Genomic DNA, 27,573 nt, shown 5'->3' with positions numbered 1-27,573 from the left:
ACGCATGCCTATGCCCAAGGTCCACTTTTGCTGTGTGTTGCAGGCTCCCTGCATGTAGAACAATGTAACAAATAACAGAAACTGGTTATATTATATTTCAGTAACAGACCAGTGCAATAAATGCTGGTAGTTAGGGTGATCAGATAGAACAGATATAACAGCAGTTTCTCAAAAGCTTTGCAGCACTGATATCATATTTAATAGTAGGTTAGTGTTTAATGTGATTCTTGCTCTACTTTTAATTTGTGCTAAGAGAGAATCTCTTTTAGAAGATAACATATACCAGAACACATTTCTAAATATTACTGAAATCTTGTGCTCTGAGGGGTCTAAGTTGCTGGCACTAGGATTCAAGGATTGCTGGTTCAAATCTTGGGTCATGCTGCTTGCCATCAGCAGCCGGAGTCCCAGAGAGCACAGTTGGCCTTGCGCTCTCAGGGTTGGATTGATGGCACTTTCTTCCCAAATCACTACAGGTTGGTCAGCACAGACAGCTGTTAGCTGTTGTATTGGAGCTGGGGAGCTATGCTTCCCTTTTTCGAGTGCTTTGGCTGCTTAGCGATATTGCATCTGCAGCAGTTCAGAAAAGTGTAAAAAAATAACAGAAATATATGAATGTGTTCATGCTGAAGATTAATTGACATATAATATCTGAAGTCTAAATAAATATGACTTATTATTTTATTGTTTTATGAAAAAACAGTTTACTGAGCGAAAGTGGATACTGGTGGGTGCTGGAGCTGGAGCTGTAAACTGTAAACCGTAAGCAAGTTAGTAACATGCCATGCTAAGCACAGATTAAGCTGGTAGGAAATAAAATACAAGTAATCCTTTATATTTTACTTTCAGTTTTTCCTGGGACATTAGGGCAAGGGGGCACAAACTTAGTTTTAAGTTTTAAGTCCAAGTTACAGTAGAAGGAATTTGCTGACCTTGTGAATCGTACAGTACAGTATGAAAAAAATAATAACTATAAAAAGGGTGTGTGTGTGTGAGGGAGAGAGAGCGTCCGGGTGTGTGTGCATGCAGTCCTACTTCTGTAGTGTAATTGTACATGTAGGTTAGGAGGGCTCTTGGGCTCTGTCAGATCTGTTGTTTATCACAGAGCATCCCCACCCCAGTGCTCAGAGGCAGTGTGTGCACAGTGTAGAATACTAGATTGGATTCTAGTTTTCCTCGCCCCTTACTTAGCGCGCATACACACACACACACGCCTAGCTCAATCCACACTGATCCCAAACTTTGAGCACTAGTTCAGCAAAAAAGACTAATTTACACAATTTTCCTTTTAGTCCAGATATAGTGGATGTGCCAAGACAGGCACTGGGCAAACTGTATAGCTAAGTCATCACACACTAGCTTTCAAGCACTGTTTATTTCTTAAGCAATGTCAAACTATGAACTATGAATTTTTTACATATGTATAGATATTGTTATTTTTCCCCCTATTTGATTTGTCATTTTTATTGCTTTTAATTTATGCAATTATAATGATATGTTCTAATATTAAACTGCGATATTATGATTACAAAAACTACCCTTAACATTTGACATTATTTCAGTGAACAAAACAAAACCAAAAAAAAACCAAATCCTTTATTTTTCAATCCAAATAGTGCTAAATAGTGCAGCAGTCATTGTGTACATTTCAACAGAAGAACGGAACTCCTGCATCATTTAAGGTGGAATGGAAAGTTAGAATAAAAGGACAGCTTAAATTAGAATAAAAGGACAGCTAGAGGACACTAGACAGCACTTTGCTACAACAAAACGAAGGATTGGAAGTGCATCATACCTGATCTATTAAAAAGTGCCTGGTTTGTCCCCCATTCCGAGTCATTGGGTCTGATCAGGACATCCCTGAAAATGACGATAAATTATAAATTGATTTGAGTTGATCTGAGCATGTAGTTTGCAGAAAGCTAACTAATGTATAAACCCATTACTTCTTATCTACCTTAGCCTTGTAGCTCCAGTGCAAACTTTGGACTCCAACTATGTCTTAGCTGATCAACTACTGTTGAGGTGCAGGAAAAAAACTGTGTAAATATGACCTTTGTCCGAGCTCTTAATTTAATCTGGATACAGTGGCCTGGCAGCCCTGTGGAGCACCTAATTTGAAATAAAAACATCACCAGTAAGAGAAACAAACTGTCCAGACTGAGAAGGCACAGCCTAGCCGTTTTTGGAGCTGTCAGAAATCGTGTGAAGAGGCTGACAGGATTATCACCGTTCATAACACTTAAGCAGGAGCTGTCAGACAGAAAAGAGGGAAAATGAGGAAAGAATAGAGAAAAAGTCTTCGGCTGCATCTCCCGCTGTTCCTTCTTGTGTGTTACACAGAATACAGGTCAAACTGTGAGCTATTTATTAGATTTAATTTACCCATGCATTTTAATGCTGCTTGCCTGTTCTACAGACTTAAGCCTGTTTGGAATATTTGACAGTAATTTAGTCCATTTTGATTCGTTGCTGCACATATAGACAATGTAGAACCAAACTGCCAATAATGCATATGCTTAACTGAACTGGAACTGACCACCTGCTATAAGGACTATTTTAGCATCTGCTGACTGTCAGTTCCTTGGTCACTTAGTCAGTAGTCAGTATTAAAGATAATACGGTTCCTGGTTTTAATGATACACCAATGTATAAAACCCACTAAAAATATGATTACATTTGATATATGATCTATATAATCTATAATATAGGATGGTTGTATTTTTTAAAAGTTCAGTGAAAGTGAATGTAGGCCTCAGTGTACTCAGTGTAGGGAGGTCCAATCATAGGGCCGGTGTGGGTGCAGTTATCATTCTAAACAACCGGCAGCGCACCTGATTCCACTTGTCTGATTAATTAGCCAGTCTTCAAACAACTGGTCACATGTGATTCTGCTTGGCTGGATTGAAAACCTGCTGCCACACCGGCCCTTTCTGGGTAAGATTGGACACCCCTGGTGTACTGCTACAGTTACTCTGCAAAGCATACACCATAACAACACAGGGGGAAATGTTGAGAAAATCATGGCAAAGTGGCTTAATGAATTATTTACTGTATTTAATTTTCAGGCTATGTAATAGGATTGGGCGGCACCCATTTTTTTATACCATCACACTGTCTTACCATGGTATACGGTATTACCGAGGCCGGGGGGTTGTAATCTGTGCAAGTAGTGCAAATGGTTCTGCATTTACGTGGCTTTTCTTCCACCTCAACCTGATCACATACAAAGTTCAGCTGCTCACAGGGTGAAAAACTAAGTGGACAAGGGAAACTTGTGTATTTGTTTGTTAAGAAATATAATTGTCAGTCTGACAATGACTGCAGATGGTAAACTGCTCTGAATCAGTATAGAAAAGTTTGATAGCATTAGCTTTGGTAGCTTTGATAACGATCTGCTCTCTGCAGAACAAATTCAAGTCTGGTTGACAGAGAGCATACTTCTAAATGCTTAGATGAGAATGACTCCGATCAAGCGACTGCTGTTAAAGGGACAGAAAGCTGAATATATATATATATATATATATATATATATACCCCATGGTTTTGGATCTGTAGCCCACTCGCTAAGCTAGCCTTTGCTGAGCTAGCTCTGCAACAGCTCCACAACCATCAGACAGCTCAGTGCAGATGCTGGTGAACTAGCGACTTGAGCTGCTAGTGTTAAGGCAAATTAAGACAGATTCTGCCGTGTTTGGACAGCATGTAGCTAGCACAATGTAGTAGCTACATTTAGATAAGTTAGCCAGCATGCTAAACACCACGGCACAGTCTGTGTTGCAGCCAACCAAGCCTCAAATCACACACATGGGGGTATAAGGCTAACATATTTACCATTTGTGTCGGACACAGATGGAATATGGCTACCGCCTTTAATTCACACTAGTGAAACACACACAGTGACTGTGAGCACACATGCCCGGAGTGGTGGGCATCCATTGCTGCAGTGCCTGGGGAGCAGATAGGGTGAAGGGCCTTGCTCAAAGGCCCATCAGTGGCAGCTTGCCTATCCCATGTATGGAACCCACAGCCCTGTCAATAATTGCCCAGAGCTCTGAATAAGCTTATTTGGCCGTAAAAACTAGATCTGACAGTCTAGTCTACCAGTGTAATATATATATATATATATATATATATATATATATATATATATATATATATATATTATTTAATTATTATTTATTATTTTTGTACAGCTGTAATGCTGAAAACTGTTTTGACCATCTCTTTCCAGCGAATTCTGAACATCTTGTTCAGGGATATCTTGTATTCAGTGAATGGACATATTCCTCATTCCAATCAGCCCTCAATAGTGGTGTTATTTTATGTTCATCTCGACCTCTGATGAGTCTAGTGCATCTCCTTGAGTGTGACAGCTCATGATGACTGGGCTTTGGCCTCTGTGTGACCCGCGGGGCTTGGCTGAGTGACCTGCGGATTAGAGTATGTGTGGGGGTGGAGGGACTGGAAGGAGCAACTCGACATGTCCTCTTGTTCATGTCAGCTCATGTGGGGCTGTCCGTGCAAAAAGCGAGAGAATGAATCGAGGGCACTGAGATAGAGAGATGGAGGGCGAGGGGTAGAGAGAGAAGTAAAGGGTAGAGAGCGAACGAGACTATGTCCACGCTAATGTGCGTTCATTTTAAAACCTGTATCTGATTAGTGTTTTAGCTATGGATCAGAACTAATCTCAGTTCATACTAATACGCCAGAAAATGTATATCACATGATATACATTTATGACCATTCTTGTGCAGAAACGCATAGTCTACTCTGTACTTGGTTGCAAAAGATACTATGAAGCAGGAACAACAATGGTTTTTATTAAGACCTTGTCAACAGCATTGTGTTTGTGTCTTCTATTTTTCATCATTCCATTTTTCATGTCCTTTGTGTTTTTCTAAATACAAACAATATAACATCCATCCTGTCAGTCTGCAAACTCACAGTCCACAGTCTTATAACACACTTCACAGCAGAGGCAATTATTGAATTGTCTTATTTCATCGCATTTGTCTGAGAGCAAAAACAAACAAACAAAAAGTTCGAAATCAGTGTTTTACTGCTTTAGGATGTAAGAAATTTAGTCAGCACACGTCACACTTTTTCCCCTCAGTGTCCTTGTTGTACCCTCTCACTTGCTCTGCTGGGAGGCTGAAGTCTGTCATACTGAAGTGTGGCTGCCATGATGAAAATGCGGTAACATCAAGATTTAAGCAGATGATGGTTTTAACATGGTTTACAATTTTTCACTTTTTTTATACCTTTTAGTGTTATAGATCTCTAGAACTCTTCAATTCAAATAACAAACCTTTTCTCATTACCACTACATTACTGCTCCATAAGGTCAGTTGTTTCCGGCTCCAGTTGGGGCTGCATCTGAGTCTAACCTGGTTGAGAAACAAGTTCTTAAGAGTTTTTAAAAGTAAGAGAAAAGATTAAGGCAAGAATATGGGCTTTTACTTTGACTGCCAGTGTATGTGTGCTTGACTCTGTATAAACCATACCTAGGTACTGTATTCTGCCATTATATAAGCACATTTCTTTTTTTAGGGAATGGCATAAATACACTAGATCATATAAACTTTAATGAGGGGTACAAATACCCCACTACTCTGCTGACTATTATGCTGAAGTTCTTGTTTAAACATACAATTATGTACTTCATATGTAAATCTTTATTTACAGTTTTGTTAAAATAAGAATTTCCAATGCTCAGTTTTTGGCGAAAAAATAATTGATTACATTACATGAATTAATCAATACATTATTTAATGATATTAATTAACAAAAAAATAGTTATTAGTGACAGCCCTATACTAGAGGGCAGTGGGTATGCCCTGTTTGTTTACAGGTTGTTTGCAAAGTTCACAATAATTGTACCAAACAAAATAAACACAGATAACAAATGGAAGGTCCTTCATTTTTTATGTCCATCTGTCTCCTCGTAGTCTTGAAATGTCCAAATAAATACAGTCGACCAGCCTGAGTGCCTTGCAAGTGGCAAATATGGTCGCACTGTGCCCACCAACCAGTCATTTAACAGCAGCATCTGTGGAACAGTGCATGGGCACAATGTATGTGTGCGGTGTATTTGTGTGTGTGAAGTCAATGCCCAGACATTGTGGCACACTTTGTTTAAAAAAAAAAAAAGATGATCATATTCTTCACTTTTTTCCTTTTTTCACTTTGTGTAATTCGTTATTCGTGTAGTGTTCTCAAATGGTAGGCGAGGCTGATGTTTGGTCACGTGAGCGTGTCCAAATCTCTCCCTGTAGCCTTACCAAGTCTCTGTTGTAAGGGCTCAAAATGTCCAGGGTGGTGTGAACAGCAGGTGGGGCAGAAGCGATGTGAGATTGGAGGTTGAAGAGTGAGACATATCTAAGGGAGAGAGAGAGAAAGGTGGGGGGAGGACAGAAAGAAGGGAAAATGAGAGAAAATGAGAGGTGAGAGAGAGGGAATGAGACAGGAAGTGAGACATAAAAAGGAGGGCAGAAAGAGAGAGAGGTAATACAAGTAAGATGAAGATCTTGGCATTGACTAGTGATCCTCACGCAACGTGCATAAACACATATGCAGATTTCTTGCTTGCATGTCCTTTCTTCTGCCACACACACTGCCTATTATTTTCCCAGGCAAAGCAACCTTCGTGGAAAGCTACTCCTAAAGAGAGAGATGTAAAGGGTAGAGACCGAACGAGACTATGTCCATGCTAATGTGCGTTCATTTTAAAACCTGTATCTGATTAGTGTTTTAGCTATAACTAATCTCAGTTCAAGCTAATACGCCAGAAAATGTATATCACATGATTATTTATGACCATTCTTGTGCAGAAACGCATAGTCTACTCTGGACTTGATTGCAAAAGATACTATGAAGCAGGAACAACAATGGTTTGTATTAAGACCTTGTCAACAGCATTGTGTTTGTGTCTTCTATTTTTCATCATTCCATTTTTCATGTCCTTTGTGTTTTTCTAAATACAGACAATATAACATCCATCCTGTCAGTCTGCAAACTCACAGTCCACAGTCTCATAACACACTCCACAGCAGAGGCAATTATTGAACGTCTTACTTCATCGCATTTGTCTGAGAGCAAAAACAAGCAAACAAAAAGTTCGAAATCAGTGTTTTACTAGATTATGATGTGAGAAATGTTGTCAGCACACGTCACACTTTTTGTAAGATGAAGATCTTGGCATTGACTAGTGATCCTCACGCAACGTGCATAAACACATATGCAGATTTCTTGGTTGCCTGTCCTTTCTTCTGCCACACACACTGCCTTTCATTTTCCCAGGCAAAGCAACCTTCGTGGAAATCTACTCCTAAAGAAAAAAATACAGCTCGAGACATTTTCTCAGAGAAACTGTTTGCTTTGATCTTTGGCAGGTATCCGTCCTTCTCTCGCTTAGTGTTCTGAAACTGGCTTCATTCTCACATCGCATTGAGTTAAAAGTTTTACTGGAAGACACTTGCTGTCTTCCAGCGTCTCCTATACAGTACAGCCATGTGACAGCTCTTTGAGCATATTCATGCATGCATGCAGTCTTCTTTTAAATGGGAAAGGTCTAAAACCTCCAGAAGAGTCTGTACTCTTCTGGACACCTTCGGCGGTTTTAAGTGCTTTAGCAACTTCTTTTATGTTGTCACCGGCTCTTCCTTTCATCTGGCCCTCAACCCTCACTTGCACCCAAATGCATTCACAATGAGGAGCATTAAGAATGTCAGAGCAGATTACATTGTGTTTACTAAAGGTCAGTGGCGTGCTCTTTGTGGAGGCTTGTGGTGTGCTGTTTGTAGACTTTTCTCATTTACACTGACTACCAGGCTGGCACCGAGCTTGCCCTCAGCATGAGAAATCTACAGCAGATGACTTGGAGTTTTCCCTGGGCTCAGGCTGTGCGCAGGTGGGAGTGCACTGTGAACAGAAGCCAGCATCTTTAGAGTTCCCCTTTGTCCTCTTTGAGCAAAAACAATTGAAAAAACACAGAGGAGGAGATAATGTAGCCTGTGTTTCCTGAACTTACACTGTGTTTGGAGTTCGATCGTTAATAACACGTTAATCATGTCTTTAATGCTGTTAATGCATTTTCTTAATTTGACTCTTTAAACCATCCAATACAGTGCAGGCTGCAGCATAGCTGCTTAGTAGACCCTGTGTATTGATGAGACAGGATGTGCAATTGTCTTCACGAATACAGCTTTTAAATGCATTTTAGTTAAATCACCTGTAAAGTAATACCTTTTGTACCTGTATACTGTGTATTATTGGTCGGAACAATGCAGCCACTGTTGCTCTCCCAGGGAACAATGATACGGTTGTCGCTACCATTGTATGCGCAACCTGGACACAAGAAAGAAAAGTACTGAATTAACACTGACTGCAAAAATAATCACTGCCAAGCCTCTCAGCCGATCACAATACTACTGCTACTTCCTCCGTCACAACCAATCTGTGGTGAGAACAGCAAATTGTAGCAGCAAATTGTAGATCTCAGTTGTAAGACTAATTGAGGTGTTACTGTGTTACTCAAGAGATCAGACACAGGCTATCCACTTCATCTGGAGGAAGGACTGGATTAAACTACCAACGTTACAGTCCAAACCATTCATATGCAGATGTATGCTTCCTTCAAGGTCAGCTAGACATTGCCTATATTACTGTATGTGCGATTGCACAGTTTAATGGCGTCTAATCACACTGGAATGTTCTAGGGCAATGTTAAGATCTAAAGCAATTTAGCTTGTCTGCCACTTATCTAAACGTACCTGCTAAAAAATAATGAGCCTAATTAAAAAGTGTTCTTGACCTTAAGAACACTTTTAAAATGTGAGTGTTTCCCGTAACCTTTTGTAACTAATGTGATATTTACTCAAAAATGTAAATACTTAAGTATTTTGACTCATTTATACCTCACTAAATTACTATGTTACTTTTTAACATGAAGTTTACATGCTGAGTGCCCATTTATAGGCTTGATATGCATTTTAAATGCTTTTTGGTTTTATTTATAAATTGGAGGTTGGATTTTTGACTGGCAGAGCTTTCCAGTGCAGCGGCAAAGTCAACAAAGAACTGCTGAAAATGGGTTTGGAATTTTGAAGACTAAAAAGCTCAAAAGTTATGTCATTGTTCATAAATCGCTTTAGATTAATGGTTATTAAGAAACATACCCCAGGACAGTACAGCTTTCATTCGCCATATATTTGCGTATTCATGTCCCCATATATTGCATATTTGTTTCATTAAACTCAGCCAGAAGACCTTGTGTCAACATCTTGAGGACTCTACGCTATAGCTAATGCCAGTGTCAGATTTAGCATTAGCACATCTAAAGGAGCAGCTTTTCTAGCTCAAACGACATAAAAACTTGACCACGTTAATGTCTAGCTGATTAATACAATGTAAATAATGTAACGAATGTAAAGAATGCAAATAAAGTAAATGCTAAATACATCGGCATTCTTTTTGTCAGAACAGCCTGTAAAGCTGCTTTATTTGTTTAATAATAAAATGTTTTCAGAGGTGCTCCTCTATGTGCTTTTAAAGATGTTGTTTAACTTAGCCTAACTAAAGGAGGCATTAACAACCATTTTGGTGATTGGATCATGTTCGGATTTCACTTGCCAGGTGTAAACACCCCCAACACACATCAACCAACCACACTCAAACCACATTCAGAGGTGGTCAGAGATGGATCTCGTTCACATGTGTGTGTGCACGCTTACACTCCTGCTTATTTACCGGTAGATGAGAGCAGTATTAAGATTTAAAACTGTATAAACTGAAGTAAAACAGAAATTATGTATGAGTTGGTGTGCTTTTTATGTGGGGAAGTAAAATCTGGTCACACTGGGGATGCATTTTAATGCCCAGTGTAAACAGAATCCGGTCAAAGTGTATCCAGATACTATCCAGGTGTAATGCCAGGTGCAAACCGACTCATAAAGTCATAACAGCAAACTGCTGTGCTAGCCATGTTAGACTGCTAACTGCTAATCAGTACATACCCACAGCTGCAGACAGGACTATGTCCCGGAGTGCCTTTCCTGGCTTTATTCAATTTCTTCTGTTCTACTGCACCTTTTGGCCCCCACCCCCTTCTCACTCTGTTTTTCTCACCAAATGAGGTACGCTCCCTAGTTGCCTCTTTAATTTGGAGGTTTAATTTAGCACTAAAGTAAGAGGCCTCTCTCTTTTTTCCTCCCTGTCCTTTCTCCTTCTGCCTTTGTCTTGTGTTATTTAGGTAATGCAGTGAGAGAGAGAAGGAGTGTATGGGTGGGTTAGTTCGGGAGATGGTGGAATAATAGGAGGGTGGGTGATTATGGAGAGTGTGCGAAGCAGTCTCGCTCTCTCTCCCTCTGGACACTCTCTGAAATATAGTTGTTTGTGCAGTTCAGGCAATGGCCATGTAATGACAGTGAGGAGGCGGCACGCGCAGGCCTCCACCTCTCTAAATTAAGGCTCATTTGAAGGCTTTGTAATTGAGATTCAGCGTCCCACTCCATTCTGAGGCTGTGCTAGAGGTGAAGCTGGAGTGTGTGTCTGCATAGGCCCTCCCGTTCTCCCCCTTTTTCTTTCCAAATGAGGCTCATTCCCCAGTCACCACTTTAATTTGGAGGTTTAATTTAGCTCCAGTGGAAGAAGCTCTTGCTTTCTCTGTCTCTCTCTCTCTCTCTCTCTCTCTCTCTTTCTCTCTCTCTCTCTCTCTCTCTCTCGCAACCCGCACCCCCTTCTTGCATTATTTGGGTAATGCGCTATAAGATAGAGTAAGTGGGTGGGTGGGTTAGTGGAGGGAGAAAAGAGGGATGGTTATGCAGCGTGTGTGGTACAGCCTCTCTCTTTCTCCCTCCGGACTTTCTCTGAAATATAGCTTTTCTTTCTAGCGTGTGCAGTTCAGGCAGTGGCCATGTAATAAAACTGGCGAGGCAGCACATACTAGACCGCCTAAATCAGGCACACGCTTGCAGTCTGTACAGCTAGAGAAGTGTATGTACATGTTGACTACCCAGCATGTGTATATTTCAACAAGTATAGCTCCTACCCAAGACATGGCTGCAACTGTAAAGCACAAGCAAAGTGAGCTATACAGGCTAACTGGCCCCACTGGCAGGTTTCAGCACTGTAGTTTGTGACCAATTAACCTGATGTTCTATTCTGATTAGAGCCTACATGTTAATAGAGCTGCTTGCGTGCATTTAAGACCGGAACTCTCTCTTTTGTAGTAGTCCTGTGCTTTTAAATAAATATTTGGATAATTGCATGGTAGCAGTCTAATCTAACTCTGGTTTTCTGTGTCAGGGGGTTGTGGACCGTTTCGTAAACATGTTTAGTACTTGACCAGGGCCTTTTAGCTAATACAGCCTTACCCTTCATGACTAATGAAATACGTTTGAGGTAGCTTATAGCCCTTGAACCCTAAACATCAACAAAAAAGGCATTTTTGCAGTGTGACACCTGTCCAGTGCTGATGTGAACTTCTAAGACTCTGGTTTTCTTGATCGTCATGTTTTCCCTGTCCTAAGTTTGTCCAAGTCTGTCTGTGTGTGTGCTCTGGGGCATGCCGCTATCACAACAGGGAAGCTCTGTCCTGAGTGTTGAGGGTCCACTTTTCTAGCATCTTTAGTTTTGGGAATATATACACTGGACACCCCTCTTTTAGCTAATCCGTGTCTAACACATGTTCAAATGCACAGACACACAGCTTGTATGTAGAAATGTCCATTAAAACCATTGACAATGGAAAGGGATGCTCTAGGGCAGCTGCACATCCTGAGATCTCCGTGACCAATGCTAAGTGTCAGCTAGAAAGGGAACCGTGTACTTTGGAGTGATGGAGCTCCATGTAAAACGTTTGCGAATGAACTGGAGTCATCCAACATCGGAACCTAATGTTATCCTCAGTCAGATCATCAAATCCAAATAGTGAATGGATGGTCAAGTTGTCTTTAACCATACAGAGTAACTTTGATCACAAAACTTTTTCTGTTTTTTTTTTTTTTTTTTTTTTGTAGACGTCGGGTTTGCACTGCTAATCCCTCAGGTGTGCAGCAGGTGAGCGAGGCCTCTTACACAGAGCTCTCTGTCCGTCCTGTTTGAGAGTTTACATTTCTGCCTTTGCATGACTCACATAGCTTTTACAAAACGTGCATAAATGCCCATGCAGAAGAAACAAGCCCTGATTTTTGTGGGAATACTAGGCAGGTAATTGATCATTTAATTTCTTTTTGGAGCATAAGGTGAATTAAACAGAATGTAATAATGCTCATAGCGGTAATGGCATAATTAAAATTAAATGCTTATTTTATGCCTGCGGTCTGATTTATGAACAGCTAAAGGGAGTTCTGAGGAAAAAGTTTTAAAGCAAGTAAAGTTATTGATTAGATTCACACTCTAAATGCAGCACAAAAGGGCTGTATGATATATTGTTTTAGCATCGTCATCGCAATGTGGGCATGCGCAGCAGTCACTTTGCAAAACAGGCAATGTTCTGTAAGGCAAATTAAATCAAAGTTTCATAAAAATGTTTAAAGCATGCAACAGCACTTTGAAAATAGATCAGTTGTTAGAAAATAGATTAGTAAATCGACAGTTGTTCTCATTGATTGGAACAAAGAATATTTATAACATATTTCCTGTGTTTGTATGATTATGATATTATAGCAGTGTAATATTCTACTATCAAACATTTAATATCACTGCCATCAAGTTCCTCTAATATATCAAAAAATACTGATGGGTTCTGCAGATGGACTATTTTGGAAATCATTCCAGAGATTAGAGTTCCACTGCTCGACAGCTCAAAGCTGGGGGGTTTGATACCCTCTAGCCCACACCTGGTGTTCGGCATAGTGCCAATAGGTTCATATTTATCTAAAGTAATATTTAGCTAAAGTAGCTGAATGCATTCATGTCAAACATTTGGACACATAGCATATGTAAACTAGGGCTGCGTATTAGCAAGAACCTGTATCACTAAACAGGATTACGATTCAATATATTGTGATACATTTTGATTTTAGGAAAACTATCATAATATATTGAAACACACATGCAAAATGTTTTTATCCAATTAGAACAGTGGGATCCTAAGACATAGTAAAATACAGAATGAACCACTGTCTGCCTGTCTAAATCTTTGCACGGAATCTGTTAATTAAAACATTGATTTTGAGAATCTGTACAGTATTGCAAAACATATTGCAAACATTTGCTATATTTCATTTTCATTTCATTTTAACTCCCCTAATGTAAACATATTGGCTTTTGTTACACCGCAAAAACAGTTCATTTGCATTGGGCTGTTTTTGCTGCTTAGTTTCTGCATATGGACTGAGGGTTGTTTTGCTTTACAACTTTACAACTTTACCAATCACCATTTAATTCTCAAACTTCATGGCCTGCCTCTGCCCTGCATACCCTCCAATCAGAAACACAACATTTATAGTCGAAGAGGACTCAAACCTTAAATTCTCATAGGGATAAACACATGAATATATCTGGTAAGCTGTCAAAGAGAGCCTTCCTGCAAAAGAACTGCAACCCTTTTTTAATCAACTGGTGAAAAACACATGGGCCAACTGCACTAGGCCATGTATATTCCTCAGCCCAGCCCGAAGGAGGTTACTTTATTCTGAATCAAGCATGTGCCTGTCTCTGGCTGCCTTGCCTACTTTTCCAGGGTAATTTTGGGTGCATGTTTGTAGGCCCAGTTCTTAAGGATTACATCCCCTGTGACATCTCCCTCACTCTCTGCGCTCCCATTTCATCCCTCTCCTGCAGGGTGTGCTTGCCTCCTCTCTCTGCCTGCAGATTGATGCAGTCTCTGCTCCAGCTTGCAAATGAGATTGCGGCATTTAGAAAGTCTAAATGCCCGGGCTGTCCGCATCGTCCCTCGCGCAGCAGGGATATGTTTGTAGCACTCTTCAGTCAGAATAGTTTTTGCTTTAATCTAAAGCTGTCAGCACCCAGCACATTACTGTGCGTGAATGCCGAGCTGCTGTTTGTTTGTGCGCTTTTGGCTCCAAATGGAGGCTGGATGGAGCGGGAAGTCCCAGATGGGGATGAAACATGCTCTTTTCACCCGCACTGCTATAATGAGAGGACACAAACGCATTAAAAAGCGCTATTGCACGGTGTCTCCGCACTTTGTTTTGATAATGTTTGACTGGTGGCTTCTCAACAGTGCAGCTGCTGAGGAAACAACCTCGATCAGAGACAAGTTCCGCAAGTTGGACATAGCTTGATTGTCCTGTGCTAAAAAAAAGAGACTTGTCTAGACTTAGAATTAAAACTTACATTAAGACTACATGATCGAGTCAGCCTGTAAGTCCAGGCAGTCCACAACAGAAGACAAATTACATTAAAGGGCCAATATACTTCATTAATAGCTTTTTCTGACATCCACATATGATATTTGTGTTTTTCTATTTAGAAAAAAAATATATTTTTGTATGACCATTTTACAATCCCTCTTTAATCACATATAATGAAATATGGGTTTTTGTTTTATGTTACTGTATCTTTGAATGTAATCTTTATTGTCAAAAAAAAAACACCTTACAGGATATATATATATATATATATATATATATATATAGAGAGAGAGAGAGAGAGAGATCTGTTCATCATGAATGACACAATTTAAAGAACAACTACAAAGTACAAAGTGTAGTGTATGTTAAGTATTGTGGTCTCCATACTGACTTTTATATTTAGTAGTATCTAAGCTTAGAGGTATCTTTAGGAAAACCAGCCTCTACAAACTAGATAAGGGTATTTTTGAGTAAACAGTGAAGCACTTGGAAAATAATGTCTGCTAAATGTCTTAAATGTAAATGTAAATGTTATTACCTCTGCTCTGATTGGCTGCGCTATAATGCAACGCATTCCAGGCTAAAAATATTTCTTCTGTCTTCAATGTTTCCTTTGGCACATGACAAAAAACTATTAATTCCAAGCAGTATGTTTAAGTTAAACCTTAGCTATAACTACATTTTTTACTCAAAAAAATATATATATATATATGCCATGTGCAAGTCGAATCTACTGCCAAACCATTATGCACTATACATGGCCATCGGCCCATAGGATTTTATGCTATGAGGCTGTGTTGCAGTGCTAAATCTGATATAGTATGTCAATTATGTTTAACACTAAGAAAATACATCCTAATCTCTGTGATGCACAACAGAGAGGAACGGAAAGAAAAGAGAGTGACACGAGCACACAGTCCAGGCCAGCAGCTCATTCCAAAATGAATTTTGTTGTGGCCGAGGGTCGGCTCGGCCGCCGTGTTTAAAGAGATGCCTGTTGTTGCCGAGATGGGAAGGAGGAGTTGTATAACAGGGCTGCTAACAAACGGAGAGAGCAAGGGATTGGAGTGGAGAGCAGAACAGCAGAGGGGAAGCGAGTCACACTGATAAATATTCAAGCTTTGCTGAGGGGAGATGGAGACCTTTTTTCTGTACAGCTGCTCCATTAAGCTGCCGCTAAGAGGAGACTTTTTTTTTCCTCTTCACGCGCTCTGAGCTGACAGATGGTGACATTTCAGGCCATGCCCAGCGTGGCGACGGGTTCGGGGGCGTCAGTGTGCCACTCTGGCGCTGCCCAAGCCGAGCGGGTCGCACAGGGATAGGCACACATGAGGATGGTGAACCCGAGGTGGAGACAGATGGACAAGACATCCGTACCATCCACATTTCCAATGCAAGCACATGAATGTTTAAAATATACAACGTAGCGTTTACGAAAAGCTGTCTTTTTGGAAGGAAACCGTTATCGCAGCTAAAACTTGTGAGAATGAGAAGCCTGTTGTTGGGTACATATGGTGTATTGTTATTACTAAGCCAAATGGAGTCATTCTGGAGCACATACAAATAAGGTCTTGTTAGACACGATTGCCTCCTGTTTACTATACTAGCTCAGTCTGTCGCTGAGAGTTTTTTTTTGTTGTGTCCGTTTCAAATGGTCCTTTTCTCTTGCCCTTGACATCCAAGCATTTCTCCACTCTTACCCCAGGCTTCTAAAATGAACCTGGCAAAAAAATCTGATTTACACAGTTACCTCAATTAATAGTCTCTCAATTAATAGCCAGCAGATAGCATAATGTCAATCAGTGGTGTTGCCAAAATTGTTTCGGGGGCAAGAGGGGTAGGGGCATGAGAAACAGTGAAGCCAACTGTGCCCTACAGTTGCAGTGGTGATAGTGAAATCATTAGAAGATCACCCACTCATTAACTCATAATGTCCCAATATACACTTACATAATAAACAAATAATTGCTGACCTCGTTTAACTGCCTACCTCCAGTCAGAGACAGCACACCACAATGGTCTAGAAGTGTAGAAGTGATGCCTGAAGATTTTAATGTTCGAGTTATTGTTCTCAAAAAAATTACTAGTATTTGCTTGCTAGGAAAGTAGTCTGTAGGAAATTATGCTAACAGTTATGCTACGTTTCCACAAACAGGACATTCAGCCACGCAGAATAATGCTGTAGTCATATGCTGACTTGTACGACCAGCTCGAACAATTAAATGTTATAGGTCTCACTAATTTTAGCTTCGACACAAATACATAACAGTGCTGGACACTGTTATGTAACACCTGGACGAGCACCTCAGTACTGGAGAAAGCCCACAACCAAAATCGTTTCCTCAGGTTGTAATGGGATATTTACCAACTTGCCTATTTTCACAGGATTAATATAAGGTCAGTTTATGCAAGGTAAAAGGCGATGGAAGCTTAACCCTAGGCAGGGTAAAGAGTGTGAAAATAATGGGGGGGTAAACATACTTGTATTAAAACAAAAACTCAAGGATTCAGACAACTCTTCTGAGTTTTTTTTTTCTCTGTGCACTCTCGCACACAGAAATTCACAGTCAAATAATCACTTGCAGAACCCCCCAGGCATGCGTAATCAATTTTTCGTGTAACATTATTTTCACTGGAATCGGAGAGCTCAGGAGAAATCTGGAGGGGGCCTGGCTTCCATGTGGACCCCCGTAGCTACAGCCCTGGTGCAAACTGCATGTCTAAATCATTACACACTTGCCTCAAACTGCGTGACGTGATTAAGTAATCCCACAGAAACTTGTGTTTGTGGTTTCTGACATTGTGTGGCATAGAAACGCCAGCTTCAGTATGACTTCTGTATTTAATAGCAACAACCATAAAGAAGCCTGAATGTTGTCTGTACTTTTGTCCAAATGTTTTAAAGCAAGTGGGTGATCATTCATACTGCAAATGCAGTTTGCGCAGTTCTAACTGGTCGGGCATTGGTTTCCATTACTTGTTAACCACATTAGCCTCTCAGCTCTGGTGCAAAACCAACGACGCAAGCCAGTGTCTCATTTTTGGCCATAAGATCTCAGACACTAAACACCTTCACGTTCAAACTCATGCTCAGTGTGTCGACATTGCCACTGATCTACACACAGCTCTGAAGTCCCACATGATGGGCGCAAGTCGTCACACTTGTCAGGCCTGTCATGCCATCATGCCATGGGCTTTTCTTGATCGACTAGATTGAAAAGGTCAGACCCTCTGCAGCCTTCACATGCTTCCAGGCCATGTTCTCACTTACCGCAGCACTCTGTCGCATTGGGCCGTCTCTGCACTTGAAGCAGTGTGATGATTTTTTCGCCAACAACAACGGATGGAACAGAGGGAGCGCACTTACATTTTGGCCAAGAGAGAAAAAAAAGAAATCACAGTTAAAAAGCCCTGAATCAGTGTGTGCCTGCATTATTGATATGCCGAAGTACTCTTGGTGGATGCCGTTAAATCCAAGCCATTAGCTTGCGTGCTAGCAGTGCGTGTGTATGTGCATGTGATTGTATGTGCTTGTGTGTGTGTGTTTTGACTACTTATCATGTCAGTGCATGCATATGAATTCATTTCCTTCCTAATCTCATGCATGCATAATCACACTACAGTGTCATGGCATCTCTGAGTAAGTGAATAAGAGAAAGCGCCCTGATCCACCTCTCTCCGCCCCCCTGCTGCGAAGACACAGGCTGATAAAGAGTGCGCCACGCATCACTAAGTCAGATGATGTGTATGGGGGTGGCGAGCGGTGGTGGTGGTGGTGATGGTGGGGGGTTGAGTCTGGCAGTGTGTGTCTGACACCTGTTTGGAACGCTATGGTAGCCTCCCGCTAACGTGCTAGGGCTTTGTTCTCCTAGCAAGCTCGAGTAAACCTCACTCGCGGATGCTATGAATTTATCACAGCACCCCGAAGGCAGGGAAATATTCATCTTGCTATATTCCTGCATTTGCACACACACACACACACACACACATACACACATTTTCACACTAAGGCTTTTGCTGTAACAGAGTTGAAGAAATGGCTCGGGTAGAAAGGTGCTCGTCTTTTTTGTTTTACAGGCCGAACATGCGCTCTGTTGCAGTCAGACCATTATGAAAGCAGCTTGGGTTTATGCCATTGATATCAGTCACTATAATCCCCTGCGAAAAACTTGCAGAGAAGCGTCTCGCGCCTGAGCTCGGCCTGCGCGCGAGCGCGTGCTCAGGAATGCTCTTTATGCATCTTTGAATGGGCTCCATTTGAGCAAAAACAGTGGGGAAAAAATCAAACTAAACCAAATTAAAACTCTCAGAGCTGTGGAGAGAGACACGTTGCTATGGTTACTTCTCCTAGGACATCTTTTTTTTTCCTGCCTTTTTTAAGTAAACAGTATCTGGGAAGTGAAGATGCCTTCATGTTCCAACAGTTTTGATCTCTGTTTTGCACAGAATCTAGCATGTTTTCCATTGCTCGGGGACAGATTGTGTTGTCTTGAGTGCAAGCTTGTGTGTAAGGTGGCATTTTACACGCAACGCTTCTGACCTCGGCTTCATCATCTGAAGCCCATAAGAAAGATTTTTGCTGAGATGGCTTAAACCGTCACACATGCATCACACCTCCTTCTAGGCCACATTGATTAGTTATCAGTACGCCTCAGTCAGTGCAGTCAGCTGCACTGGATAGCCATATTGGAAGCTGTCTCGCAACATAGGCAGATTGTGCATTAGCTATGGTCTTACTCATATTGTATGCCATTTAATCTTGTAACAATTCACTCGTTTTCTCAGTGAATTGCTAAGAAATCCTCCCGATGCAAACGCATTGATTGTAAGAATTGATTTTATATGCTATGATTTGATACCAACACAAACTTTATTGGTTAGTTTACTTTATATTATTAAAAAAAAAAAAGAAATGCTCCAGCTTAAATGCCTTACAGCCTATGGGAATCTCAGGCAGTGTTCACACGCTAACTGAGTATGCAAATTGGACGACAAAAAAGTAAATGTAGATTTACAAACAACCTAGTCCCTGCTGGCCACAAATAAACCAAACAGCTATCTGTACCTATAGTTTTTTACTTAATTTTATTGTTTTTTTTTTTTAATAAATCAAGAATAGTTGATTCCCGTAGAGGCACTAGCAAAATTAGCATAGTAGTCAGCTTTTTTTTTATTCACCTAATGCTGATCAGTGTGCTGAACACAATTTTCATGGCTTTGTATCGGTATTGGCTGACTTTCAGCCCAAATATGCAATCCGCATAATTCGATATCTCTCTAATTTGATCTGATAGCCTATCAGTCAGCCTATCTATGTGTGAATAGAATATCTCTAGTCTGAAGGTTTTTTTTATTGTTAACTGTTAACACAGTGCACTTTTGATTGGAATTCACAGGCTTTTGCAGCTAGTACTCAACAGCGGTTTAAATGTGGTGGATTTTAAAAGCAAAGCATATTTGATCTTGAGAGACAGCAGAACCCAAAAACACTGATCAGTCCATCTCTAGTTTATGTGTAGCAGTTTAATAATGAATTTTCAGTGAATGTCAGTGGGGGTGCTTGCTACAAAAAGTAACTTTTATGTTGCCAAACCAAAACTTGACAATAGAATGACTAATATTGTATTCCTAGCAGAGTTTAAGTGCAAACAGCATTCTGCTCAATAACAAGTCAAAAGGGTAAAAAAGCCACTTGACTTGAGGTACAAAATCAATGTATTTTCTAATTCTCCAAAATCAAGTGTCAAGTGTCAAGACCTTTTCAGCATGTTAATTTCTAAACTTAAACTCTGGTCACTGATTTTTAATTCACCTAGTTAGCATAATACTGTAGAGGTGATGGTGAAGGATGAAAGAGGCTACAGTGAACCCAAACACAACTGTTTGCAGAGCTTAAATTGCTGACTCAAATTGAGTTGTTTAATCGAATAGCTGTTTATTGTATTAAATCAGGTGGCTTGGTGGGATGTGTGCCGCACAGTTCGAGGAGCCTGGGGTTGTGAGTTCGATCTTCTCTCTGGTCACTGTCTGTGAGGAGTTGTGTGGTGTTTTCTTCCATTGTCCATGTGTTTCCTCCAGGTGCTCTGGTGCTATGGGTGAACTGGCTATGGTAGATTTTCCTCAGGTGTAAATGTGTGAGTTGAATGGATGTGTGGTACTCTGCAATGGACTGGTTGCCCAATATTTTCGGGCAGACACTAAACCCACCACAAACTTGACCAGGACAAGCAGAAACTTATTTAAGATTAATTAAGTTCTTTAATAGTTCTTGAATACATTATTAAGTTTAAAGTTTTATACCTGTAATGTACAACCGAGATGATAGGTATTCCTTTCCGTTGTAGTATGTATAGTGGATGCCATAGTTTCATCTTTCTTTCTTTTGTCTTTTGGTGAAAATTACTAACCTTCAGGATTGCAGTCCTCCTTGTATTTTCGGCTGCCTGTAATTGCCTCAATGTCTCCTTTGTCCCTGGAAAATTAAACTCTGTTCCCTATGCTTTCCCGCTTATTAGCCCCCCGCAGTGCGAATGAATAAATCAATGGGCAAAGCATGGCAGGTCTAATGGGCAGAGTAAGCATGTCGATTGAGGATGGCCTCAATGCTTGCCATCTTCAGCCCACTCTTCACCAGCTGGGCCTGAGGGGTAGAGGCAAAATAGCCCTGAACACTCCATGTGCACTCTCAAAAATGTAATTTAGTCTTCCAGTGTGGGTCTGTGTGACCTTGCTAACTGCAAATGAACCTATTGAGCTTCCTCTCATATGGGACATCCTCTAGTGCCATTGGACATTTTCATGCAGGGTTTGGTCAGATGTCACCCAGGAGCAAAGTGCTATTCCTAATCCCTAATCCCATTCCTCAGCAGTGCAGAGGGCTCCTGATGAAACATGGAGGGGGGGTGGTACAGGGGGGTCAACTCTCTCTCTGGGTGTCCTGATTTGCGAAGCGGAACCATTCCTTTTTTTTCTGCTCACTGCTTTCTGCTAAAGGCTTTATACCCAAACTGCTGAAGTGGGTCAACATTTTGATAGAACAGTCACTATACACTCACTAACCCAGAATAAAATGCTTAAGCAGGCCAAATCCCCAACCATTCGCAATGACCTTAAACTTGGACACTAAAGGCCATAGCATGAAGGTCCAACAAACCCCAACATTGTAATGTTTGCAGTTGTTGTAGAATTTTTTTTAAGGATCAATACATGAGACAAACCAGTGTGTTTGGTGAGAACATTGTAGGACAGTGTAAATATTGTAGAATACTGTTTGGTGAGAACATTGTAGGACAGTGTAAACAATGTAGAATATTGTTTGATGAGAACATTGTAAGACAGTGTGAATATAGTAAAATACTGTTTGGTAAGAACATTGTAGGACAGTGTGAATATTGTAAAATACTGTTTGGTAAGAACATTGTAGGACAGTGTGAATATTGTAAAATACTGTTTGGTAAGAACATTGTAGGACAGTGTGAATATTGTAAAATACTGTTTGGTGAGAACATTGTAAGACAGTGTGAATATTGTAAAATACTGTTTGGTGAGAACATTGCAGGAACAGTGTGAATATTGTAGAATACTGTTTGGTGAGAACATTGCAGGAACAGTGTGAATATTGTAGAATACTGTTTGGTGAGAACATTGCAGGAACAGTGTGAATATTGTAGAATACTGTTTGGTGAGAACATTGCAGGAACAGTGTGAATATTGTAAAATACTGTTTGGTAAGAACATTGTAAGACAGTGTAAATATTGTAGAATACTGTTTGGTGAGAACATTGCAGGAACAGTGTGAATATTGTGGAATACTGTTTGGTGAGAACATTGTAAGACAGTGTGAATATTGTAGAATATTGTTTGGTGAGAACATTGCAGGAACAGTGTGAATATTGTGGAATACTGTTTGGTGAGAACATTGTAAGACAGTGTAAATATTGTAGAATACTGTTTGGTGAGAACATTGTAGGACAGTGTGAATATTGTAGAATATTGTTTGGTAAGAACATTGTAGGACAGTGTGAACATTGTAGAATACTGTTTGGTGAGAACATTGTAAGACAGTATAAATATTGTAGAATACTATTCAAAAACACTGAGCCCGCCCTCTACATGCCCTGTGCACATAGTGCTTTTACATTTGCCTTTAGCTAGGGAAGCATTTCCCAAAACTGGCTGTGGCACACTGCTCTGCACAGTCTTTCCTCAGTCTTTCCTCTGCCAGACCCTGCTAAAACTGAGAAATCAGCCACAATTCCCACTCTCAGTCAAACTGTGTGCAGAGAAAGCAATGCGAGAGGAGGCGGAAATGTGCCAATCAAGCCTGACTATGCACTAGGCTATTGGCTAACTCCAGCTGTTAATGTGGTCATTAAATGCGCTTAATGTTACTGTGGTCATTAAAAAACCCTTACTGAGGGGATCTGGGTGTGTTAAAAACATGTAACACACATTATAGCTCTGTTTGGGTAGCATCTTTTCGTAAAAGGACCCAGCTACGACACAATGACCAGCGGCCAATCCTGCAGAACCCTGAAAAAAAGCAGGGGGGAAGGAGCCGGAGCTAAAAGGCTGCTGGCAATGCTCTTTAAAGCAGTCACATACAGCATTTAAGTGTGTTGGTGTTTGTCGGTTTGGGCTGGCATTGCATTAGTTCAACCTTTTTCAAACACAGAGCCTTATTTAATCAAACATATGTAATTGATGAGATTTGCTTGAAAAAAATGGTGATGGTGATGACTTCACTGGGACTGCAGTGTAGAGTAGGCAGTTTATGGCACCATTTACAGGGTAGGCATGCAATTTGGAAAATTACAGTTTTCACAGAGAAAACAAAAACAAGCTCATTCAACCGAAATGAAAGGATGAGTCGTGTTAATACAGCAGGTAAGTTTGCCTGCAAATAGCACGCTATTACCAGCTAGGAAAAGACAGAAAAAGCATGTTTGTCAGTAATGTAGAAACATTTGATGTTCCCCACACAACACCCAATTTTCTGCAGTAATCTGCAGTACGACATGACATTACTGCTTGACCACCTAAAGCTAGGGGCTAATCTAAACAAATCAATAGTGAGTTGGCTTAATAGCACAGACTGCAGAGACTGTTTATTTAGAGAGCGTTTACTGAATGTTGAATGAGCCGAAAAATGGGTCTCTAGCTGTATGTGAAGCTCTTCACTCATACACACACTCTCAAAAGTTGATTGATTTGCTGTAGTCCTTCTTTAACTATGCAGAGGAAAGGGGGTCTATACTATGAATTCTGGTTTATGGACATGGGTTAAAAGTGTAAAAGTAGGCTAAATTAGGTGATTTTCACACTTGGCAGCAAAGTCGGGCAGTGTTGCCACTTGATAGGGGATAAAAAGTAACTATGACATGTACATTCAACTCTTCATCTTTTTTTAAAGCTCGTTCTGATCAAGTATGTATAGTGGCACTTAGTGAGTACGTGCTAAACTCATTTGGAGCCTCATGTGGACCTCTTGGCGTGGCTCCCGAGGACACTGCCTATGCCCTTAACCTGACTTGGTTGTCCATGTGTATTCAGTGTGCTCTTCTAGTGCGTTTGAAGGGTCATTACTGTGTTGCACAAGCTGATTGGAGAGCCCACTGCTGGCCCTTTGATCCCACTGAAGAGCTTCCTCGCTTTGGCCTCGGTTAGCTAGCAAGTCCTCCATTATCTCCAAGGATGCAGTGCTGCCTTAAACATACAATAGATCTACTCAAGTCAGACCACAAGTGGACTGGTTTGGATACAAATAGGCATAAGGAGCCTTATGCACAACACAGCCTATCACATCATATTTACACACGTAGTGACTGCTGCTTGGAATCTGCTGCTGGTTTTATGGAACAACTCTTCTCAGGTTGTGTGTGAGATTCATCAAGAGTCTACTTATGTATTTGTAAAAAAGAGATAACATGCCTTTCTCAAGACAAGGGAGCAAGGGATTTGACCTCCACATTTAACCCAGCCGTGCAGTGAAAACACACATACACAATAGTGAGCAAACCCACATGTGCCCAGAACTGTGGGCAGTCAACTCTGCGGTGCCCGGGAAGCAGGGAGGGTTAAGGGCCTTGCTCAAGGGCTTAACAGTGGCAGCTTGCCGAGCCTGGGTATCAAACCCACAGCCCTTCCATGAATAGCCCAGTGCTCTAACTGCTGAGCCACCACTGTCCCATAATATGTTCTGCTCAGTAACTTTTGGGAGGTACAAAGAGTTATAGTGGTATTACAAAGGGTTGTGCAACCACCAGGAGGTTTGAACTTCAAGCCCTTCAGTAAAAGGTGCTTTCTCACCTCTTTGAGACCTGACTGTTAATTGGTCAGTTGTCGCACTCTCATGATGTTACATTGTGAGTAATATACAAACAGCCTTGTAGCTGCCTGTGCCACTCTAGATCCAAAATGGTCCTCATTAACTAACAGGCATTTGTACTCTCACCTCCAACTCCACAGCCAATTAAATGTGCCAGAGATCAGGGACAATTGCTGTTCCTCAAAAGTCGAACAATCAAAAGCCATCCCTCCATCTCTGCTCCAGTCCTCTCTTTGATTATAGCTCAATTTTTCTAGTGCAGTGCATTTATTTTCCTCAGACGCTGTGTCTGGAAACACCTCTATAGCATTAACGATAGGCCTGTTTCTCCATGATGGACAGTTTCTTTGTTCTTTATGAGCTAGCCGTGTGCGTATAGTTGCTTTAATGTGGTACTGCGTAATGTAATGATTCATACGTTCGTTGTTGTCTCCCATTGTGAATAGGAAACACTCTTTGTGGATTGTGTGGTCAGTCAACTTTTATTTATTTAATTTACAGTCAAAAATACATTACAGTACACTACACAGAAATACACAGAAACATCAGCAGTTATGTCTACTATCAGATGTTTCAGTATTTGGTGCATCCACCCTCTCCTTGTTTAATATCTTCCATTCTTTCATTTTCTTTTTTTACAAACCTGCAAAGTTCAGTCATAGAAATCAGGAGCGATTTCTGCTTCTTACTATGTAAACATGTTTAATGATGTTGAGGCCTGGGGTTTCTGGGGTGATCAGTCCATTGTTCTGAGAGCACCGACAGCTTCAGTGGTTTAATTTGAAAATGTCCTTCATTTTTTTGTCTGATTGCTTTTCTCAGTGAAAGCTTCTTGATCAGTTCCACATCTTGTCAGACTCACAGTGTTGAGTTGTTTTCTCACAGTGGAGAGATGGACAGAAACACCCTTGGATGTGAAGAGAGAGTGGAGCTTGATTTTTTCCCCTCTCACTAAGATGAAAGAGCAGTCTATTTGATTGCAGGCAGTTTTGGTGGTCTACCGCATTTTGCACTGTTGTTATGAGTCCTATTTTCTTTATTTCATTTGATCATGCTCTTAAAACTCCTTTTTTTTGCAAAGACCTTTTTTCCCTGCTTATTTTCCAGTGCCGTCCCCCTTCTCTGTGCAAATGGATTGTCTTGTATAAGCCAATGTGGTGCCACCATGCCCTTTTTTAAAATGATTGTTTATGGTATGGTTTATTCATTATGTTGATTAATTCTGAGAGGCCTTGTTGCTTCACGATGAGCTGAGAGAGACCCTGCCTGTGAGAATAACAGGAGGTAGTTAGCATTCTCCTGGCAGCTCATAGATGCTATATGGCACAACTGGTATTGAAACCTGTTTGGCAGTTGGCTCTGCACCTTAAGCAGTCTCAATCATCATGTGAATGAAGAGTGAATTGCAGAATAAGTAAGTACCCTTTCATGCGGTCATTTTGTGTATTTTTTGATTGCCGCACCTTTTAAGCTCCAATCTATTTAGTCTGCAACGTTTTTGAAGTTACTGTTGGAATTACCAAATGGCTCTCAATCAAGGCACTCAATAAGCTGGAGCTGGAAACTGAGCATTCGCATGACAAAATGCCTCTACTCCAAGCACTTTGTGTTTATAGGCCTCTTTTAAAAAAAAAAAATCTCTCCACTCTGTATTCACAACACAAATTGACTGTCACCAGTGACAGCCTCTAATTCCAGCCCACCTACTGTATGCTGGTAGGAGGCTTTAGGGATATTTTGGCTATTTATAATAATACAGTGCGTGCCACTTCGTGTTGCTTTTCACTTTGGATGCTGAATCATTTAAATGTTAATTCTTTCCTGCTACTTGTGCCTTGAACTTGATTCTGTTCAGACATATGTTAAAAAGCTGGAACGTTTAAAACTGAAATGAGGTTAATTCATGTTTCCTCCCCTTTTAGGCAGTTCAAACAAGTCTTGAATAAGTGTGTGTATGTATGTGTGTGTTTCTGCACTCATGCATGTGCATGGCAGTTGCCAAAGTGCATAGGTCTTCGACCCTCACATATAAAGATCCACAGCTACAGGCCGATTTGCCAGGCTGCAGAGAGAAAGTACAGAGAGAAGATGGAGAGAACGAGGGAGAGCAGGAAACAGAGAGAGAGAAGTAGGGAGGAGACGGTGTCGGCAGCAGCAGCAGTCACAGCACGAGAGTGATTGAGAGGGAGAAAAAGAGAGGGCGGGTGAGGCAGAATGACAAACAAGCTAGAGGAGAGTGGGGGGAGGAAAAAAAAAATCTAAGTCACGCACATCCATCTATCGATCCAGGGAGGGACATATGGAAAGCTAGGGAAGGTGAAAAATGGCACGAAGTGACAGAGAGATGGAGAGAAATAGAAGGATGTGGCGCTGAAGCTGACACAGAGGCTTGGGGCCTGCTAATGCAGCTTAGTGGCCATATGTAATTAAGGCAGAGAGGCTGGCGCGGGTGTGCGTCGAGGCTGAATGAAGAGTGAAAGCAGAGGCGTAGGAGCTGAATTAGGACCGGGCATGCAGCTGGGGGAAAATGAATGGATGGTGGGGGGAGCCGTCTGGCAGTCAAGAACGGAGAGAGAGGGAGAGAGAGAGAGAGATGGAGAGAGAGAGAGGAGGCTGATTTACAGAAAAAACTCTCTGCTTCATTAACACTGTCAAAGCACTAAAGTGGCCAGATTTGTGACACACATCTCCCTCCCACACGCTCTTCCTCTCTGTCTTTCTCTGCTTATCCTTGCTCTTCCCCAGCATTTTCTTTCTTCCCTGTTTTCACAACCCCCTCCGTCTGGCCACGAGGCTGTTTACTCACGAAATTAATATTAAACAAAGCGTTTCCCTGTGTCTCTCCACAGGACAGATTAAGGAGGATTAGCAATGTAAATCTCTTAATGAATCAGATACTCAAGTAACAAAGTTTCCAAACTTTCT

At 41.0% G+C, this 27,573-nt stretch overlaps 1 protein-coding gene across 11 annotated transcripts in view; it reads left to right on the top strand.

Moving 5' to 3' along the window:
• adgrb2 (adhesion G protein-coupled receptor B2) overlaps positions 1 to 27,573 on the top strand; it is a 362,907-nt gene that overhangs the window by 60,476 nt on the left and 274,858 nt on the right. The window lies entirely within an intron of this gene.

This window comes from Salminus brasiliensis, chromosome 3 (assembly GCF_030463535.1).
Source record: "Salminus brasiliensis chromosome 3, fSalBra1.hap2, whole genome shotgun sequence".
NCBI classification, from domain to species: Eukaryota; Metazoa; Chordata; class Actinopteri; order Characiformes; family Bryconidae; genus Salminus; species Salminus brasiliensis.
Note: the sequence above shows the minus strand (reverse complement) of the source record. Positions and strands in the feature narration are given on the sequence as shown.